Source organism: Macaca nemestrina, chromosome 3, assembly GCF_043159975.1.
Source record: "Macaca nemestrina isolate mMacNem1 chromosome 3, mMacNem.hap1, whole genome shotgun sequence".
In the NCBI taxonomy this organism is placed as follows: domain Eukaryota; kingdom Metazoa; phylum Chordata; class Mammalia; order Primates; family Cercopithecidae; genus Macaca; species Macaca nemestrina.
Genome location: NC_092127.1, coordinates 46309510 through 46323528, shown reverse-complemented (window position 1 = coordinate 46323528; position 14019 = coordinate 46309510). Strand labels below are relative to the sequence as shown.

The window sequence follows — 14019 nt, the reverse complement described above, 5'->3', positions numbered from 1 at the left end:
TCCATGCTCCATCATAATCCCTCCCTTGCATACAGCCTAACTTTCCTGCCCTTGTCTTGCTTCTTTGTACTTGGCTAAAACACAACCCTGGTTCTGTCCAACTCTCTACCTATTCCATGCTTACACCTGTACATGTGAATGTGGCTGGAGGAAAACAAAATGAACAAATTGACTGGTCTCATTAACTTCAAATGGGCCCTTAATGCTGGCTAGGAATTATACTTATTTCCAGTGTCCCAAACGACTATTAGGACTTATTTCCAGTGTCCTAAACAACTATCACTTCACCTCTCTCTTAAAATCTCCGTCTCTTCCTCTGTCAGTCTCATTCTCAACTTATGATCTTGCTTTTCATTATACTGAGAAAATAGAAGCAATCACCACTGGCACATTCACTCACCTACAGTGAGTGAGTTTTGTTAATCCTCCTAGCAAAGGAAAACCACTTCATTTGCATGCTAGATTCTTTCTTGCCTACTCAAGGGCATTGTCTCAGCAACTTTTCTTTCTTTCTCTAGTATCAATAATTTTTCTTCCTCTTCTAAGTTTTTTATCCATTAGCCCAACATACATACCTCTTCTCTATTCTTAAAATAAAACTTTTGCTTGATCCTACTTCACTCTATAGCTACCACTCCCATTTTTTCCTTTCCTTTGGCAAGTCTCCTTGAAATGATTGTTTACATTTGCTGTCACTACTTTCCCATTTTCTCCTGAGCTTATCATTAGGCTTTAACCCTCACCACTCCATCCAACTGTTAACCTTTATGTTGTTAAACTCAGTGATCTATTCTCAATCCTCATTAGACTATTTAGCAATAGGTGACACAGCTAATCACCTTATTAGACTATTTAGCAATAGGTGACACAGCTAATTATCTTCCTTACATGGCTTCCAGGATACCACACTCTCTTGGTTTTCCTCCAACCTCACTGGTTACTCCTTCAAAGCTTCCTTTGTTCCCTCCTTGCTATCGTCTGAATGTATGTGTCTTCCTGAAAATTTACAGTTGAAACCTAACTCCAAGAAGATGGTATTAAAAGGTGGGGTCTCTGGGAGGTGACTAGGTAATGAGAACACTGTCCTCATGAATGGGATTATTGCTCCTATAAAAGCAGCTCAAGGGAGCCCCCAGCTCTTTCTATGTGACCATGTGAGGACTCCACAATAAGGCACTGACATTAAAGAAGAGAGCTGTCACCAGACTTCAAATCTGCTGATGCCTTGATCTTGGATTTGCCCACCTCCAGAACAATGAGAAATAAATTTATATTGTTTATAAATTACTCAGTCTAAGGTATTTTGTTATAGCAGCTCAGATTAACTATGACACCCCTTTTCTCTCAAATATCTTAATGCTGGAGTTCTTAACTTAGAGCTAGTTCTCTTCTGCTATCTAATTTCTTTAGTGATCTCAATTACATCATGCCTGAAATACCACCATGTGTAACTTGAATTTTATCTCTAGCTTTAGAACTTTCCCTAAACTCAGGATTCATATATTCAACTAATTAACATCTTCACTTAGTGGTTTAGTAGACATCTCAAATATAATATAAGCCAAATGAAGTTCATCTTTCCTAAACCTGCTTCTTTGGCAGTCTTCTCCATCTTGCTTATTGGTCACTCCATCTTCCAAAATGCTCAGATGAAAAACCTTGGAGTCATTCTTGACCTCTCTTTTCTCTCACCCTCCTTATTCAATCTAACAAACATTAAGAGTGCTATCTTTAAACTGTATTCAGAATCATAACACTTCTCTCCACCTCCACTGTTAATAGCCCTGGTCCAAGCCACAACCGACTATATCTCCTAGATTACTCCAATAGTGATTTAACTAATCTCCCTGCTTCTACTGTAATCCTCCATGCCTTCCTTAAGTCTCCTCTCAGAAAGATATCTAGAATATTCTTTGGGGGTTTTTTTAACTTTTTATACCTATCACTTATTTTCAACAATTGTCATGGGCAATTGTTTCTCAGTAAAACCCACAACCCTACTCCTACATCATTCTGGAGCAAATCTGTAATATCTTATCTGTGAATATTTCAGTATGTATCTCCAGAAGATAAGGACTCTTTTAAAACATAATCACAATGCCATTATTAAACTTTTAAAAATTCCTTTATATTATCAAATATCCATCCAGGGTTCACTTTTCCTCAAGTGTCTTATGTTAATTTTTGTGTGGTTTTAAATTGAGATTCAAATAAGGTCTATACATTTTGATTGGTTTAGATTTTTTATTTTTTTGAGACAGAGTCTCACTCTATCACTCAGGCTACAGAATACTGGTGTGAACATGGCTCACTGCAGTCTCAACCTCCTGGCTCAAAGGATACTCCTGCGTCAGCATCCCTTGTAGCTGAGACAACAGGTGTGTACCACCACACCTGGCTACTTTTTAAATTTTTTTAAATGGAAATGGAGCTCCACTCTTGCCCCGGCTAGTCTCAAACTGCTGGGCTCAAGCAATATTCCCACCTCACTTGAGGCCAGGAGTTCGAGACCAGCCTGGTCAACATGGTAAAACCTCACCTCTATTAAAATACAAAAGTTAGCCAGGCATGGTGACATGCACCTGGAATCCCAGCTACTTGGGAGGCTGAGGCAGGAGAATTGCTTGAACCCAGAAGGCAGAAATTCCCCTGAGCCAAGTGATCCATGCCAGTGCACTTCAGTCTAGGCAAGAGACTGAGACTGTCTCAAAACAAAAAATCACTAGGAATATTTCCTTTTTGTGTGGTATGAACCAAAGTACTATATTACATAAGTAAGTTTGTTTCATTTCATTTCATATTTTAGAGATTTCTTCTTTTTCCTTTATTGTGTTCTATAATTACGTAAAATATTTACATGGTCCTAAAATCAAACACGCAAAACAAGAAATTTTCAAAGAAAATCATATGTTTTTCTTCCCTTATGTGTATCCTTTTTAGGGCTCATTCTTTCATTTAAAAAAATAAGCAAATACGTGTGTGTGTGTGTGTGTGTGTGTGTGTGTATTTCCACCCCCATGCCTTTGGAGATAAAAGATAGTTTCTTATAAACATCAATAGAGTTTCTTTTCCTACCATACTTTTTAAAATTAATAGTATATTCTGAAGATCGTTCTCTTTTTTTTTTTTTTTAAGGGACACAATTGTGTAGATTTACTTTATCGGCCATTCCCCTACTCATGGAAACTTTGTTTACTTACAGTAGTCTTTGGTTACTACAAAGACTGCTATCATAAGAAGACTTGCACACATATAGTATATGTGTTTTCATATTTTTATCAGTATATTTTAAGGATAGATTCCCTCAGGTAAGATTGCTGGATCACATGGTAAATGTATGTAATTTTATTATTGCCAGATTCACCTCTATATGAGTTATATCATTTTACATTCCCATCAGCAATTGTATGAGAATGCCTGTTTCTCCACAGCCTCAGCAACAAAGCATGTGGTCAAACTTTGAAATTTTTGTCTGATACATGAGAAATACATTTAAGCATAATTTTAATTTACATTTATTTTATTAAAAGTGATGTGTATCTCTTCACATGGTGTGTGGCCATCTCTTTGTAAGCTGTTCTAGCCCATTTTTCTACGGAGTTGCTGGCCTTTTGCCAATCTATTTTCAGGAGCTCTTTATACAGCAGGCATATCGAACTCCTTTCTTTCCTATGACTAACCTGCAAATGTTTTTTCCTAACTTGTAATTTATCTTCTATTTTTCTTCTTTCCTCCCATACCAATTATTTTTATATAATAAAACTTCTCCATTTTTTTCCTTATTTTATCTGGATTTTAAGTAATAGCAAGGTTTCCTCACTTCTACATTAAAATTAATTCACCTAGGTTTTCTAGTATTTGTACGGTTTTATTTAATTTAAATTTAAATTAACTTAAACACATTTAATTTTTTCCAATTAAATTATATATTGAACATAGGTTTAACTCCATGAAAAAAATTACCTGGTGGCACTGTAGTTGTGATTGTATTAAATTTCCAAAAAAAATTAATAACTTATGAAATAATTGACTTTTATAATATTGCAGACTGATAATTTTAAAACATCAAGTCAAATCATGCCATCTCTCTGCTTAAAACCCTCCAGTGTCTCTCTACCTCACTTGAAGTACAAGCCAAGGTGTTTGCAATACCCTATGCTATTTGACTTCCATTCCTAATAGCCTTCCCTTGAAATCACTCCAGGCTGGTTCTTCTGTGGGACTACTCTTTCCCCCAAATGTTTGCAGGGTCCTTTGGAGCTTTGCTTAAATGTCACCACTCTTAACAAGCATTTCTTGATCATACTACTTAAAACTGTAATTACTATCACTCCCTTCCCTGAATTACTTTTCCTCATAGCACTTTATACCAACTAGCACACTATATGTTTTACTTATCATGCATCTTTGGATCATATTGAATGTAAATTCCATGTCCCCACAGAGAATTAAATTGCCAACCAACAATTGTATTTTTTTAATTTAAAAAACAATTTAGTATTCTAACAAACTTTGTTTAGAACAACTCTATCTGAAGCAGATCTTGTAAGTATTACCACTACCTAAATTGCCCTTCCTTATAATATCAAGTCTCAGGTTACTAATCTAGTTAAGATGAAATATTTAACATCAGAGAGATGGAGGCTCACGGAGGTTCACAATGCTTGAATGTAAATCCTAGTCTCCTTGCTTCTTCAGTTCTGGCTTTTGCCAGCAGTCTAAGATGCCTTCAATATTTAAGTCTCTCAAAGCAAGTTTCTTTTCATACCATCCCTCCAAAGTCTTTAGTGAAATCCACTATACACTGAGAAATTCATAACCTAGTCGAGTTACAGCTGTGTCAATAAGATGCCTAACTTTTCTCCACCTAGTTTCTCACCCGTAATTTAATGTGGGGAGAGGGTTTGCTTAACACACTCAAACGTGGTAATGCAGAAGAATCAACTGGGGTCTACTAACAACACAGATTTCTGTGCCCTACCCCAATTAAAATTTTAATTAATAGATCTGGTAACAACTCAAAAAAGTCACCTCAATTTTAGGAGTTTCATTGAGAAAAACTAGCTTAAAGTCTATTAGATAATAGCAAGAATGCAATCCACAGGAAAAAAAAAATTGGTTTCTGTTATGCACTGAATTTTTTCCTCCCTCCCCCCACCAAAAAAATGAAGCCCTAAGCCTCAATGGGCATTTGAAGATAGAACCTTTAAGGAGGTAACTGAGGTTAAATCAGGTCATAAAGGTGGGGCCTAATCCAATAGAATCACTGTTCTCATAAAAAGAAAAACCTGAGATCCTTCTCGCTTCTCTCATGCAGAGAAGAGGCCATGTGAAAACACAGCAAGAAGACAGCCATCTGCAATTTAGGAAGAGAGCACTCACCAGAAACCAACACTACTGGCATCCTGATCTTGGACTTCCAGCCTCCAGAACAGTTAGAAGGTAAATTTCTGCTGTTTAAGCCACACAGTCTACGGTATGTTGTTATGGCAGCCCGAGCAGACTGAGATAATTACTCTCTAGATTATTTTTCATAAAGAATCTGTCATAGCAATTCCAGCTGATAGAGGGCCCATGTTGGAATTTTTATTACACAGAATTCAAATAGATATATAAATAATCCTTACTTTTTAATCTTATTTAATAAATACTAGAACTAAAACCTTTATTTCTAGCAACCATGATTTATTAGTAACTTGTTTCCCATTTACATCTAGTTAATTAAGAGCAAGAAGTAACGTGTAGTAGGCCTCACAGGCTGCACAGGCCACTGTCTATGCATAGTCATGAATCCATTTGCCTCTTAAAACATAATCCTGGCTGGGCACAGTGGCTCACACCTGTAATCCCAACACTTTGGGAGGCTGATGCAGGTGGATCACCTGAGGCCAGAAGTTCCAAGGCCAACCTGGCCAACTTCAAGACTAGCCTGTTGAAACCCTGTCTCCACTAAAAATACAAAAATTAGCCAGGCATGGTGGTGCATGCCTGTAATCCCAGCTACTTGGGAGGCTTAGGGAGGAGAATTTATTGACACCAAGAGGTGGAGGTTGCAGTGAACCGAGATCATGCCACTTCATTCCAGCCTGGGCGACAGAGTGAGCCGCTGTCTCAAAAATAAATAAATAAATAAATAAATAAATAAATAAATAAATAAATAATATGATCCTGGAAGTTTTAATCTCTTAGTTTCTAAATATTACGGAGTTTGGGGTCTGTTTTGGTGGGGAAGATCAAACAGGGCAGACTAAAGTCACCTAATTGAAAGTACAGGCCACTCATGGCCAGGGTTGGTTTTTTAAGGGGTGTTTTGTTTTAAACTTTTTAATTTTGAAATCATTATAGATTCACAGGAAGTTGCAAAGATAACACAGAGAAATCCTCTGTACTCCTCACTCAGTTACACCTCAATGTTACCTCTTATATAACTATAGCATAATATCAAAATCAGGAAATTGATATCGATACAAAGTATGTATACTTCCATGCCATTTTACTACGTGTGGAGTCATGCAACAGTCACAATCAAGGTACACAACTATTCTATCACCACAAGGATTACCCTCATGCTACCCCTTTATTAAAATTTCTACTCATCCCTTTGCCTCTCCTATCTATACCTAGCCCTTGGCAACCACTGATCTGTTCTTCATCTCTAAAATTTCCTCATGTTGAGAATGTCATACAAATGGAATCACATAGTATGTGACTTTTGAGATTAGTTTTTTTCACTTGGCATAATGCCCTTGAAATCCATCCAAGTTGTATCCATCAATAGTTTCTTTTTATTGCTAAGTAATATTCCACAGTAAGAACGTACCAGTTTGTTTAGCCATTCAACCTACTGATGACCACAGTTTGTTTAGCCATTCACCTACTGATGACCATTTTGAATGTTTTTGGTTGTTGGCTATTGCAAATAACACTGCTTTGGATATTTGCATATATGTAGTTGTGTGAACATAGATTTTCATTTCTCTGGAATAAATACCCAGTAGTTCAACAGTTTGATCATATGATAGCTGCATGTTTAATTTTTAAGAAACTGTCAAACAATTCTCCAGAGTGACTAAACCATTTTGCATTTCCACTTGCAATGTATGAGAAATCAGTCTGTCTGCATCTCTGCCAGCATTAATGTTGTCACCATTTTTTATTTTAGCAGTTCTCTAATAAGTGTGTAATAATATCTCAGGGTCTTAATTTGCATTTCCCTATTAGCTAGTAATGTTGAACAACTTTTCATTTGTTTGCCATCTGTATATCCTCTTCATTGAAACGTATCTTGAAGTCTTTTGCCCATTTTTAATTGGATTGACTTTTTTACTGTTGATTTTAATTTTTTATTGTGGTAAAATATAACCCAAAATTTACCATTCTGAAGTGTACAGTTCAGTGGCATTAAGTACATTCACACTGTTGTGCAATCTTCACCACTATCCATTTACAGAACTTTTCATCCTTTGAAATAGAAACTCTGTACCTATTAAACAATAACTTCCCATTTATTTTCTCTCTAGGCCCTAGAAACCTCTAATTTGACTATTCCAAGCAGATCATATGAAGTGGATATTTATCCACATGTGAGCGTTGTCTCTGATTTTCCAAATTCTCACAAGGTAAAACCTGGCAGTCATCAAATCTTATAGTCTTGGGTGCCACCATCTTGGTTACATTAATTACCAACCTGAATGGGTAGAGAGGAGTCTCCTGTCAGTTTCTACTTTGACCTTCTTCTCTTCGTATAGTAGCCCATCCCAGCCATATTAGCTTCCAGAAAAGGGACCAGCCCATGTTTTCTTTTTAGATTCATCTCAGAGTTAACTTTAAGGGTTCCTCAAGTGCCCCATGTACTTTCCACTGATCTTTTTCCCATCCTTCCAGGGTCTCTTTTACCAGTCCCTTGACAAGTATAGTGAGTCCACCCCCATTCAGCTGTACACATGGCCATCTCAGGGGTCAGCAGCATTTGATAGGGACCTTCTCAGCTTGGATGGAGCTTGTCTTCTTTCCAAGTCTTAATCAGCACCTAGTTGCCAGGCTGGAAGCAGTGAACTGCTAACTCAAGAGGCAGAGTTTGAGTCAGAAGTCCTTTTAACCTAAGGGATTACAGGGTGGAGGATAATGCCTGTATATAATTTCTTAAGAACTGATCCTTGGTTTCCACAGTAGGAATATCCATAGCTCTGCCTGAATACAGGAGTCCATATAATAACTTGTAGGGGGACAATCTCAAGTCTTTTCTTGGGACTGTCCTAATCCTAAGGAGTGCTATTGGGAGACATTTGGTCCAAGGCATTTTAGTTTATTAGTTTGGTGAAGTGCTTTTTGAGAGTTTGATTCATTCTTTCTACCTTTTCAGAGGAAGGAGGATGCCAAGGGGTGTAATAATCCCATCTAATTTGTAAACCTTCCATAATTCCCCTTGACACCCTGGAGGTGAAGTGGCTGCCATTGTCTGAATCAATGTTTTTCACCAGGCCAAATCTAGGTAAAGTCTGTTATAATATTATTTTGACCACGTTCCTGGAGGTGGCTGTTGGAAGGGGAAAGGCTTCCACCCAGCTGGAAAGGTGATCCATGATCACCAGTAAATAAATACTTCAGTCTTCCTACTTTGGGTATTTATGTGAAATCTACTTGAATGCTCTGAAGTGGTCTTAGTCCAGGAAGTCTTCCTCCTGTGAACTGTTTTCTAATCACCTCTTTGTTTATCCTTTGACAAGTTACACAACTTCCACATACTTGTTTAACGAGGGTATAAATCCCTATACACCCATAATTCTTAAGTATTGCATCATGCAGACTCTGGGGTCCCCAATGACTCCCTTTGGGGAGTAATACAGACATCAGTTCTCTCATCAGGGGTTTACTTATCATTTCTCTCCCATCAGGAAGTACCCATTTCCCATCTTCACTTTGAGTGACCCCCATCCTGTGTAATTCTTCCTTCTCCTCTCTGGTAAACTGAGACCTTAATACTACCTTAGGGATGTCTGGTATCAGGCTAAATAGTCTATAATTTCTTGTCCCAGGGAGGCTTGCCTAGCAGCTTCATCTGCAAACCTGTTTCCTACAGCTTCTATAGTGTTCTCTTTCTGATGATCATTTACATGAACTATGGCTACCTCTGCTGGAAGCAGGAGACTTTCTAAAACCTGTCTGACCAGTTCCCCATGTACCAATTATTTTCTCCTACTATTTATTAGGCCCTGCTCTGTCCAGATTTTTCCACAAGTGTGTACCACCCCATAGGCACATTTAGAATCAGTATATATAGTCCCTTCTTGGCCTTCAAGGAGCTTTAGGGGTCAAGAGCATGTAATTCATAGGTTTGGGCCAACCAGCCATTAGGTAATCTACCTTTCTCACATAATGAGTGCTTATTTCCATCAAAGACAGCATAACCATTATGTCTCTTGCCATCTATCACTCCGGATGACCCATCCGCAAACAGTCTAATCCCATCACGTAGTGGAGCTTCCCTAAGGTCTGGTCTAACTTTGGCTTGGTATTCTATGATATCTAAGCAGTTACAGTCTGATGTCTCTTTGTTCTTGTCTCCTTTCCATAGGAAACTGGCTGGATTCAGGTAAGTATCTGGTGTTACAACCAAACAATCTTTTTCTAGTAATATGACTTCATATTTTAGAATCTGAGAATCCAACAACCATCTCCCAGCTTTTTGATTTAATATATTCCTGACCTGGTGTGGGGTGTTTACTATTAGGGCCCCACCAAAGGATAGCTTTCAACTCTCCTCTACCATCTGGGCTGTCACAGCTACTCCTTGCACACATTCAGATCACCCCTGAGAGACAGGATCGAGAAGCTTCGAGACAAAAGCAACAGGTTGCCTCTTCCCTCCCCAGGTTTGAGTAAGCACCCCAAGGGCCATGCCCCGGTCTACTGTTACAAACAGATGGAATGGTTTCTCTAAAGATGGGAAGGCCAGGACCAGGGCTGTAGTGAGGGCCTGCTTTAGCTCTTTCACTGCCTGAATTTCCTCTGGGGGCCATTACAAGGGATCGGGCTCCTCTTCTAGTAACTTGAGATACAGAATTTTGTCTTTTAAGCATATGAGTCAATCCATAACCTAAATAGCCAGTTAAACCTAAAAATTTTTTGAGTTTTCTCTTTGTCTTAGCCAAAGGCAAACCCACTATTCCCAATATTCTCTTTGGGTTTATTATCCACTTCCCTTCATTAATCAGGTGTCCTAAATATTTAACTTCTTTTTCTACAAACTGCAATCTGTTCTTAGAGACTCACGATCCCCTTTCTCAAAGAAAATACGGCAAGATTATGGTGGTTTCTGATACCTCGGCCTTCCTTTTGCCAGAAATTAAAAGTTCATTCACATATTCTAACAACTGGGTCCTGGAAAGTTTGAATTCCTCCAGGACTAAGATTTGACAAAATAAGTTTGGTGCTTCTGTGAAACCTTGTAGCAGAACAGTCCAGTGGTACTGTTGTTTTCTCATTTCTTTTTTGCCTATGAACATCCAATTACTCCAGCACCATTTGTTGAAAACACTATCCTTCCTCCACTGAATGGCTTTTGAATCTCTGTCAAAAATCAGTTGGGTATATTTGTGTAGGTCTAGGTTATCGTTGTCCATTTCACTGACTATGTGTCCATCTCTCTGCCATTACCATACTGTCTTAATTACCCTGGCATATAATGAGTATTATATTTGATTAGTGCTATGGTTTGGCTGTGTCCCCACCCAAATCTCATCTTGAATTGTACTGCCCATAACCCCCATGTGTTGAGGGAAGAAACAGGTGGAAATAATTGAATCATGGGAGCAGGTTCTCCCATCCTGTTCTCATGATATAAGTTCTCACGAAATCTGATTTTATAACAGGCTTCCCCCTTTAGCTTAGCTCTCATTCTTCTCCTTCCTGCTGCCACGTGAAGGACATGTTTGCTTCCCCTTCCACCATAAGTGTAAGTTTCCTGAGGCCTGCCAGCCATGCTGAACTATGAGTCAATTAAACTTTTCCTTTATAAATTACATAGTCTCAGATACGTCTTTATTAGCAGCATAAGAACAAAGTAACACAGGTAAAATGACCCCTCTCACTTAATTCCTCCTTTTCAGAATTGTTGTAGCTACTCTCATTTGTTTTTCCAAATACATTTTAGAATAATCTTGCCTGTACAGGAAGAAGAAAAAAAAAACCTTGCTGGAGTTTTAATAGGAATTGTATTAAACCTGCATACCGATTTAGGGATCATTAACATCTACACTACAGTGAGTCTTCTAATCCTTGTACATGGTCATTTATTTAGATCTTTGATTTCTTTCATCAGTGTTTTGTTGTTTTCAGCATGAGTCCTGTACATGCACTGTCAGATTTACACCTACATAGTTTTTATTTTGAGCAATTATGAATGCTATATTTTTAATTTTGGTTTCCATGTGTTCATTGCTAGTACATAAAAGTACAATTGATTTTTGTCTATTCTCTTATGTTCTGAAACCCTGCTGAGTTTTTTAGTTCTAGAAATTATTGTGTAGATTCCTTAGGACTTTTTTTTAACCATGTTTTTCATTTCATTTTTTAAAAGTTCATTCGTTCAAAAAATTGTTAGATTGAGCTGGGCACGGTGGCTCACGCCTGTAATCCCAGCACTTTGGGATGCTGAGGTGGGAAGACCATTTGTGGTCAGGAGTTCAAGACCAGCCTGGCCAACATGGTGAAACCCCATCTCTACTAAAAATACAAAAATTAGCCAGGTGTGGCGGTGGGTGCCTATAATCCCAGCTACTCAGGAGGCTGAGACAGGAGAATCACTTGAACCCAGGAGGTTGCAGTGAGCTGAGATCATACCACTGTACTCCAGCCTGGGCAACAGAGTGAGACTCCATCACACACACACACACACACACACACACACACACACACACTTGTTAGATTGTTTAGTGTTCTAACTGCTAGATATAGAGGTAACTAAGAAAATTAAGAGGTTTGTTTTTTGACCTCATGAAGCTTAGATTCTAGAGGACAGAAAAAGGCTGTAAACATATAATAAATGAGGAGAACGGTAGGAAAAGACACAAGAGCAACTTTATGGAGGGCCTTAAAGTCAACAGTAGCCATTTGAATTTTAAGATGATAAGCACTGGAAGATTTAAAATAGGGTAGTGAGGCTGCTTTGCCTATGAAGTAGCCAATGGTATATTTTTAATTTTTAATTTTCTTTTATTCATTTACTTTCTTAATAAACTTGCTTTCACTTTGCACTGTGAAAAAAATTAAATGAAATAGGGTCATGAGATTAGCTTGGTGTCCATTTTAAATCATTAAAACAAAAACCATATCAAAGTGGTTGGTGTGTTTCTTTCCTGTCTTATTTTCTTTACAACTTAAAAAACGTATATGAACATAAATTTCATAAAGTCAGGGATTATTTGTAATTATTTCATATGATGGTTTATTTATCACAGTCCTCTCTATAAAATCAGTTTGCTTTTGATTCTATAAGGTGGTATAATATAAATTTCCTAGGAGAAAACTAACCTCACAATAACGTTATTGCAGTTGGCCAACTCTAACCACTGCTTTTGGAACTGCCTTTTCTCTTTGCTTATCACAAATATAAACACACACACACTTTTCATCTAATAGTATGATGGAAATTAATAGAGACTCTAGAGTCAGACGTGATTATTTTTTTAACCTCCTTTGGCTTCAGTATCTTATCTATAAAATGCAGCTATTAACATCTACTTCCAAAACCCTGTTTTGAGAACCAAGGGTAAAGTATAATATATTGAGTTCCAGGAACACAGAGGTTGCTCAATAATCACTCCCTATCCTGTGCTTTTTCTTCTTTCATCCCCATCACTCAGCTCCCATTCTCAGATCTAACATATTTGTAAAACCTGTAATTAGCAATTGAGGCCTTAGACTAAAACTTTATACAAAATTTTAATGCCCATTACGATAGCACCCACTAATCCAATGATTAGTGGCATGACTCACTGCAAAAAAAAATCTTCCACAGACTTCTGAAAATATTTTAAAATGTTAAAAAGGACCATGGTATTATTACAGAATTTTTAGTTATGCTATAAAATAAATTTAAAGTTGGCCACTTTCAATTGAAATCTTATAGAAGAGAGTATTATACACATTTGTTTAACTAATGGCAAAAGAAGGAAATAAGTTTTGAATATCTTGGTATAAAAACCTAATATTTCATTTCATGCATCTATCATTCAACAGGTATTTTTAAAATACAGTCATGGTGCTTTTGGAAGTCTAATATTATGACGTTATGTAATTTATATGAATTAATAGCATTATGTTCTCTTAGACATCTTATTTTGTAATATTTAATTTTTCAAGACCTAGTATTAACAGAAAGAAGAAAATGTTATAGACAATTCAAAGTAATCTGTCAAGTTTTAAATTTACCAATATTTTTTTCTTGTCTACTTTGGAATAATCACTTCACTGGTACCATTCAGCAATCTTCATTCATCCTGTTAGTTTCTTAGCACAAAGACTAATTCCAAATTTCCTCCACTCCACCTCAAATCCACGCTCCTTCTTAATACTTCCTTCTTAATAGTTTATTTTCTATATTATTTTTGTCTTCCACTGTGGCATTATTCCCAGTAAAGACAAATATCTCTGTACCTTCACCTCCTGCCTATTGGAAAAAGGAAAATTCCAAAATCATTCCTGTCTCTAGCATGATGGATAGATCAATTACCTCAATTCTCTTTTATCTTCGGTATCTTCCTACAACTCAACTTGGTCTTAAGTTCCCTTTTACCCAGCTCCTGTCTCCTCTAAACCACTCTTCGTAAGACTACCATAATCAACGTGTTAAATATGTTAGTATAATCGTGTTTGTAACTTGGTTAAAAAAAAAAAAAAAAAAAAAAAAAAAACCACTCTTTAGCAAACTGAAGTAACAGAATTTTGTTCATTTTTCTACGGGACATTTTAAATGACCTATTTCTTTAAAGTTTTGTCTGTATTACAGGGCCTTAATGT

At 37.2% G+C, this 14019-nt stretch overlaps 1 protein-coding gene across 3 annotated transcripts in view; it reads right to left on the bottom strand.

Annotated features, from left to right (window-relative positions):
- LOC105493297 (uncharacterized) overlaps positions 1–14019 on the bottom strand; it is a 253196-nt gene that overhangs the window by 238394 nt on the left and 783 nt on the right. The gene's annotated exons all lie outside the window — the stretch shown is intronic.